This window comes from Arachis hypogaea, chromosome 7, assembly GCF_003086295.3.
Source record: "Arachis hypogaea cultivar Tifrunner chromosome 7, arahy.Tifrunner.gnm2.J5K5, whole genome shotgun sequence".
NCBI lineage: Eukaryota > Viridiplantae > Streptophyta > Magnoliopsida > Fabales > Fabaceae > Arachis > Arachis hypogaea.
In genome coordinates, this window is record NC_092042.1 from 8,652,993 (window position 1) to 8,661,202 (window position 8,210).

Sequence of the window (8,210 nt, forward strand, 5' to 3'; positions counted from 1 at the left end):
ATGATATTATATTAAAAATTTTATCATTAAAATATATAGAGTTAGATCCCTATTATTCCATTCTTTTAAATTTTAATTTTCAAAATAGTTTAGTAACCGAATTCTCATTTTCAGAATTGTTTAAGGTGCACTTGAAATAAATTATTTTTGTATTTGATTTAAGAGTAATTATTTAAATCAATCCGAAAAATTTTAAAGATGGATATTTTAGTCTCTAAAAAAAATTAATACACAAAAATATTCTCCAATTTTTACTCTGCCAGGTCCTCATTTATTTTCCAGCAGAGTAATTATCCAAATCAGTCTCCAAAGATTTTAAAAGCGTACATTTTAGTTTCAAAAAAATATTGAGAATTAATCTGTGTATTAATTTTATTAGAGACTAAAATTTCCACTTTTAAAATTTTTTAGAACTACTTTGGGTAATCATCCTAACAAAAAATGAACTAAAAACTGATTTGTTTGTCAAAATCTTGAAAATGTTTTTGTTTATTAATTTTTCTTAAAAACTAAAATATAAAATATAATGTTAAAAATTGATTTAATTTATAAAATGATATAATAATTTAATTTATATAAAAATTATTATATTTTTATCCTTTATTCTTTATATAAGGTAGAACTTTTTAAAGTTAATTTATATTTTTTAAAATTTAAAAGTCTAATATAATCTTATATATTAACTATTTTTCAAATTTAATATTTAAATTTATATCTCTTATAATATTTCTAAATTTTAAAAACTATTTTATTAAACACAAATATTATTATTTATATTTATTAAAAATTATTTTTAATTTAATTTATCAAACATAAATACTATTCTTTTTAAAAATTATCTTTTAAAAATTAATTTTTATAAATTATTTTCAAAAATTAAAAAATTTACCAAACTAAACTTTAAAATTTATTGCCACACGGCTTTTTATTTTCTTGTTTTGTATCCGCGAAAATAGGCTTTTCTAACTGGGATGATACTCTCCTCATGGCATTATATAAAGAAAATATTTTCCATTTATCGGATCTTACTCAGAAAGGGCTTAATTAAGGAGCACCATATATATAGAATTCCTTTCTCCCCTACTAACACACAAACTTCCCAACAAGCTGTGACAAAATCAGAAGCAAGGTATTATTCTATTGAAAAACTTTTTTTTTATCTAGAATCCAATTCAATACTAAACAAGTTCATAATAATTGAATGTTTGTGTCCCAAATTTTATGAATTAATTCCTTATTTGGGGTATAAAAAGGTAATTAAAAGTTCTAAACTCTAAATTATCTCTTTACCAAAACAAACCTATTAAGATTAAGACAGACAAAATCTATTGTACAAAAAAATATGATAGATATATAATCATTTATTTTTGGTGAATAATCTTAATTTTCTTTTCTATAAAAGACATATAATAGACAAAAGATAATGCATCAATCATATATGTATGTTTTTTTTAAACAAAAATTTAACATAATAAAGTAGAATAACTAAAAAATACAGAGTTGTTAGTCAAACAATTATAGATTAATTTATAATTACCTTCAGTATTGTTATCGACAACTAAAAAAATTAAAATTGGTCTATTTTTTATAACTCTTAATCGACTTGTTGATAACTTTCGATACACCTACTTAATTTTTAAATATTTTATCGTTTCTTTTTTAACTATATATTTTAAATAATAGCAAAAGAAATCAATCAACTATTAGTACCTTCTTCTTTCTTTATAGGTGTCCTTATCCATCTTACAAAATATTGTTTGAATATTTTTGGTATAGACCATAATTTATTATAAGCAATCAACTATGCACACCATACCTACCAAGTAAATTCACACCCAATAAACAAGTGATAATTACATAAAACACAAATAGTATCATCTTGATCAATAATGCCAAATCTACTTAATCCCTCCTTAGTATTGACCTGTCAACTAATACAAATCAGGTGAATAACTCAAGTTTTGGTAGTATCAATCTCTTCCAAATAGAACTAGTGAAACTATAACTTGTAATATTTTCTGAGAGTATTTTAGCCTGCAAAACCAGTTTTATTAAGCGTTTTGGCTTTCCACAAGTTGAGTTTCTCTTCCACTTTGTCTATAATTGATTTTCATATATTGACCAATATCGGATTCGCTCCCAAAAAAATACCAAGATATTTGACTGGTAACGAAGTTTCTTTACACCCTAGCAATCTACACATCCTTTATGACCACTCTTGCTCGCAATTAACCGAAATCAAACTAAATTTATCGAAGTTAATACTCAAACCAAATATTATCTCAATATTGTCCTTTCCAACCAACAAATGAGATATCCTTCCATGTTTTATTGCCTTTTCTACCATTCTATGAAGAACATTAACAACAAGCTTAGAACAAATAAGAATGGAGAAAGAGAATCACTTTGTCTTAAGTCTCGTTCCATCTTAAAAGATTTAGATGGCGACCTATTTATTAGAACCGACATAGACAACGTGTATACACATTCCTTGATCCACCTTCTCCATCTTTGTCCAAAATTCATCTTTTGAAGTACAGTATTTACAAACTTTCACTTTATTCTATAGTAAGCTTTTTTGAAGTCTAGCTTAATTATCGTTGATCTCTTCTTATCGTTTCACATGCAATCAAAATTAAATCATGTATCTTCCTTTCCTTCACAAACGCACTCTGAGTCTCTCCTAAGTTTGGCATTATTACCCTCCTTATTCTCTATACCAACATTTTCGATGTGACCTTGTATACACATCCTACTATACTAATCGACCGAAAATCTCTAATCTCCTTGCTCCCACAAACTTTGGAGGCAATACCACCCATGTAACATTAGAATCTCTTGATAACTCTGCCGACGAAAAAAAATCTATGACGACTTTAGTGAACTCAAAACCAATGTCCCTCCTCCCCCAAACACTTCTTGATAAAGATCATATTATAACCATCACAGGCAGAAATTTTAGACAACTTGCAATCCCAAATTAAACTGCATCATTTATTTCTTTAGTCGAAGGCATCTTTTTTAATTTTGCAACCTCCTTTTTCTGTATCTTATTAATTAGTTCATCCTAAAAATTTATTAAAGATGACGTTTTTTGATGATATAAATTTTTATAAAAGTCTATTATAACAATTTTAATTATGCCTTAATTCTTCATCAATTATCTATTTATCACAAATGTATCAATTTGATTACTCTTTTTTTAAATTAAAATTAAATTATAAAAATATCTAATATTTTTATCCATATATTTAATATATCAAAATTTTGATATCTATTTTTAATATCTTTTCTTTTTAACATATTAGTTTTTACGGAAGCTAATAACTAGAATTTTTTTTCTTGTCATCCTAATCTCACATCATAAACTCTATCATTAGCTATATCGTCTAACTTTCTGCTTTCATATACGTACATTAAAATAAAACAGATAGAAACAAAGATCCCTCGCCCAGCTCATTGTTTGCTGTGTACCCGCTGCTGCACGCAGTAATATGTTATATTTCATTTAGTCCATTGTCATTAAGATCATATGAGATCATACAGATTTCCCTTCTTATTTTGGTCCCAATGGCTGCAGAAGTTTATGATATATGCTGCCTAGTAGTAATAGGTACTCATTTGAAAAGCAGTTATGCAAATATATTCCATAGTGTTTATTATGGTGCCTAAATCTTTGATGTATAATTGTTTAAAAAGATTAAATAATTAATATTTAATTTAAAAGTATAAAAATTAAAACTTTATTATAAAAAGATAAAATTTAATTAACATGTGTCTTAAGATAATATTTGATTTTAAAGATATAGAGACTGTAACATGAATATGTTAGTATATATTTATTATTTATTTGTTAAGACACAAATTTTTAATAAACACACTAGTACACAAATACATACAGAATACATGTATTTAATATTTTTCTAAAATATTGAAACACAAAGACACAATTAATTAGACACAATTTTTTATATTTTTATCTTTTATTAATTTTCACAATTTATTTCTTATTAATAATTTTGTACACTTTATTTCTTATCATTTTTTTATATTTTTATTTCTTATTAATATTTACAAAATATAAACTTTTTTTAATTTTATTATGTCTTATTCAATATTTTACCAAATATAATATATATACATTAATAATTTGTGTTTATATTTTTAAAATTTATATTCTTGTATCTCTGTCTCAAAGAAAAAACATAAATCAAACCCTGAGCACAAGTTAAAATTTTTAGTAATAAAAAATTTTAAATATTTTATTTTAATAAATGTACAATAAATACATCGAAAATTTAAATTTTATATCTTTTTTATGAAAAAAATTAATTTATAATTTTATCATATATTTTAAAGAGGCATGTTAACTAAACCCAAAAAAATAAATTTAATAAAAATTTCACATTAAATAATAGACATCATAAAATTTTTCTATAATGTATAGATACTCAAACCAAGATATTAATGAGATTCCTGACATGTAATTAATTTGTAGGGATTATTATAAATTAGGCTCCTTTCAGTAGAGATATGATTGTTGTTGAGAGTTGTATTTATAGTGTGGTACAAACCCTAAGGTTTCCCTGCATTAATTGCATCACATGATTCAAACTTCAAAGAGTTCTTTTTTCATTTCATGGATTCCAAAATAAAACAGCTCTAATTTCATGGTAATAATGCTGGTATGACGGTCTCCTATCTTTAAATTGTTTTTAATGTCTCTCAAAATTTTACAACTACATAGATAATAAGACATTAAAAGAATCCCTAGAGGAAGTAGTGGTAGAATTATCTTAAAATCTCTGGTCAACTATACAAAAACAAAACATGTTCACAAAGATATTAAAAGTAAAAAAAATAAAAGAGAAAACTTATTCAATAAATATATTACGAATTATCTTTATTTTTTAATATCCAACGCTTTAATAAATATACTAAGCAAAACTCTTAATTAATATGGGAACGTGCAAAACATAGATTAGATAAGCTGTAACTAAGAGATGTATGTATGACCTAAAAGTTGAAGACCTCGGAATGAAGCTAAGGTGAGACTTAGAAGGTTGTCGTTTGGTTTGTGTGAAATGACGATAGTTTTGAAGACAATAAAATATTGTTGAAGAAAAACAGACATCTCACCACGTTAAGAGGAAACATATGAGGCCTCCAATGCAGGCATTAAATGAGCATCCTTCTCCTTCTCGATCGTTATCATGGACAGATTCATTTTCGAGATGCATCTTTTTTCCAATTTATTTTTCTAATGTCTTAGATATATATGACACTAGTCAAACTTATCATAAACAATATTTAATTGAAAATATAAAGGAAATGTTCATTATTTTTAAATTTTTTTAATGAAGTGACAATTAAGTTATGTGAATTTCTACTTCAGATTAATTAGTCTTTAAAAAAAATATATCAGTTAGTCTTTTATTATAATAGATAATGAATATGTTTTATTTTTTTAATTAATAGATAATGCAAAAATAAAATGAAGTTATCTATTTATTTTATTATTTTTAATGATATGTTTTGTTATGTATAAATAAGGGGACAATATTGTTTTAGATAGTAAAATATATGGAATGGATTCTCTCAATTTTTTTTAACAATTGAAAAAGTAAAATGTAATCTTTTATCATTAATTTTATAAGTAGAACTAAAAATAAATATAAAAAAATAAAAAATTAAAGATCACATTTTACACTCTTAATTTTTAAAAAAAAATGACACTTTTTTTTTCCTGCTAGATGCACACTTTCTTTGCATGTAAGATTAAAGTAACATATAGTTAAAGACAAAAAAAAGTAACATATAGTTTAGTCTATTTAGCTAAAATAATCATAAAAGTTTAGGTTAGCATTTTTTTTACATTCAACAAGAATTAAGTTCTACATCTTTTAAGTTATAGATACTTTAATACTACATCATGATATTATTTCTTTTAAAAGTTAAAATTAATAAGAAGAGTCACATGAATAATTATATTTTTAATAAATTATTTGACTATTTTAAATAATAATATAAATTTTATTTATTTTTAATATTCAATCACATAATATAAAATATTTTAATTTGTCACAAAAGTATTTAATTTAAATTTTTTATATATTTTATGATTATTATGTAATAAATTTTATTTATTATTAATTTAATAATTTTATTCATTTTTAATATTTTATCATTAATCGAGATGTATGTAAGAAAAAAACTTATTAGCTTTTTGGACCATAAGTTTTGGGAGTTACTCTCTTTTTAATTTTATGCTATGGATATTTATCACAATAGGCCCATTCTTTCAGCTTTTGAAGTAAATGTTTTCTTTTCTGTATTAATGATGTGAAGTGCATTTTCAACAAATAGGCCGAGCAATGAGCGTAACAAATACAAACAAGAGGAAAAAAAAAAGGAATCAGACTCAAAACACAAGTCCTACTAAAAACGTTACATGTGATATAGTCTGTCTAACATAAGATACGTCTAATGATTAAATACGGTTTAAGATCCAAAAAATAAAAAATTAAAAATTAAAACAATTCTAAAAAATAAAAATAGTGGTTGGATGTAAAAATTTACTAAAAAATTGGATAATGCAAAGGTCATAAAAACTGAAATTAATGCTATAAAAGTGGGACTGAAAATTACTTAGAGTAAAGAAATTAAAATTTTAATAGTGGAATCGGATTCTCAAAAAGCGGTCGAGTTTATCAAAAATTCTCCCATGCATCATCCAACTCTTTCTCATCCTCTACGAAGAATACGGGATATGATAAGTAATAGTTGGAGAGTGAAATTCTAACATGTGCTCAGAGAAGCTAATCAGGTAGCAAATAGGTTAGTTAACCTGATATTAGATGGTGAAAAAGAAAGTATGGTAAAAACGTTACATGTGATATAGTCTGCCCAACACAAGATGCATCTAATGATCAAATACGGTTTAAGACCCAAAAAAAAGATTCTAAGGAATGAAAATGGTGGTTGGGTGTGGAGATTTGCTAGAAGATTGGATAATGCAAAGGCCATAAAAGCTGAAATTAATGCTATAAAAGTGGGGTTGAAAATTGCTTGGAGTAAAGAAATTAAATTTTTAATAGTAGAATCGGATTCTCATGGAGCAGTCGAGCTTATAAAAAACTCTTCCATGCGTCATCCAACTCTTTCTCATCCTCTGCGAAGAATACGGGATATGATGAGTAATAGTTGGAGAGTGAAGTTCTAACATGTGCTAAGAGAGGCTAATCAGGTAGCGAATAGGTTAGCTAACCTGATATTGGATGGTGAAAAAGAAAATATGGTAAAAATGTTACACGTGGTATAGTCTGCCCAACACAAGATGCGTCTAATGATCAGATACGGTTCAAGATAAAAAAAAATATTCTAAGGAATGAAAATAGTGGTTGGGTGTGAAAATTTGCTAGAAGATTGGATAATGCAAAGGTCATAGAAGCTTAAATTAATGCTATAAAAGTGGGGCTGAAAATTGCTTGGAGTAAAGAAATCAAATTTTTAATAGTGGAATCGGATTCTCATCAAGGAGCGGTCGAGCTTATCAAAAATTCTTCCATGTGTCATCCAACTCTTTCTCATTCTCTACGAAGAATACGGGATATGATGAGTAATAGTTGGAGAGTGAAGTTTTAACATGTGTTCAGAGAGTCTAATCAGATAGCAAATAGATTAGCTAACTTGATATTGGATGGTGAAAAAGAAAGTATGTTCTTTGAAGAACCCCCTAGAAAAATCTAAATGTATCTCTTTACTGATAGTTGTGCGATCTCATATTTCCGTCCTTTGTAATCCTTTTCTTTCGGGTTTTTTTTGCCTTAGAACCTTCCTAGTACAAAAAAATGTGTAATATGAGATTTTTTATTTAAATAAATATTTTATTTATTAAAATAAATAACTATAAAATTTATTACGAAAACACGTCCTTTAGTCTTATCTCGTTTACAGTGTAAACGAGATAAGCTTGCACATATCTCGTTTGCACTATAAATAAGATAAGATCAATGCACGTGACACATGTATATCACGTTTACAGTGTAAACGAGATAAGATCGGAGAACGCCTATATGTAAATGTTGTTTACAGCAAGGTTTTAAGTCCCATTTTGAACATTTTCACCATTTTCTCCACTCTTCTACCCCTTTCTGACCATATTACCAAGTAAAACGAAGATGACGCGTAGATGCACGTGATCGGGACAT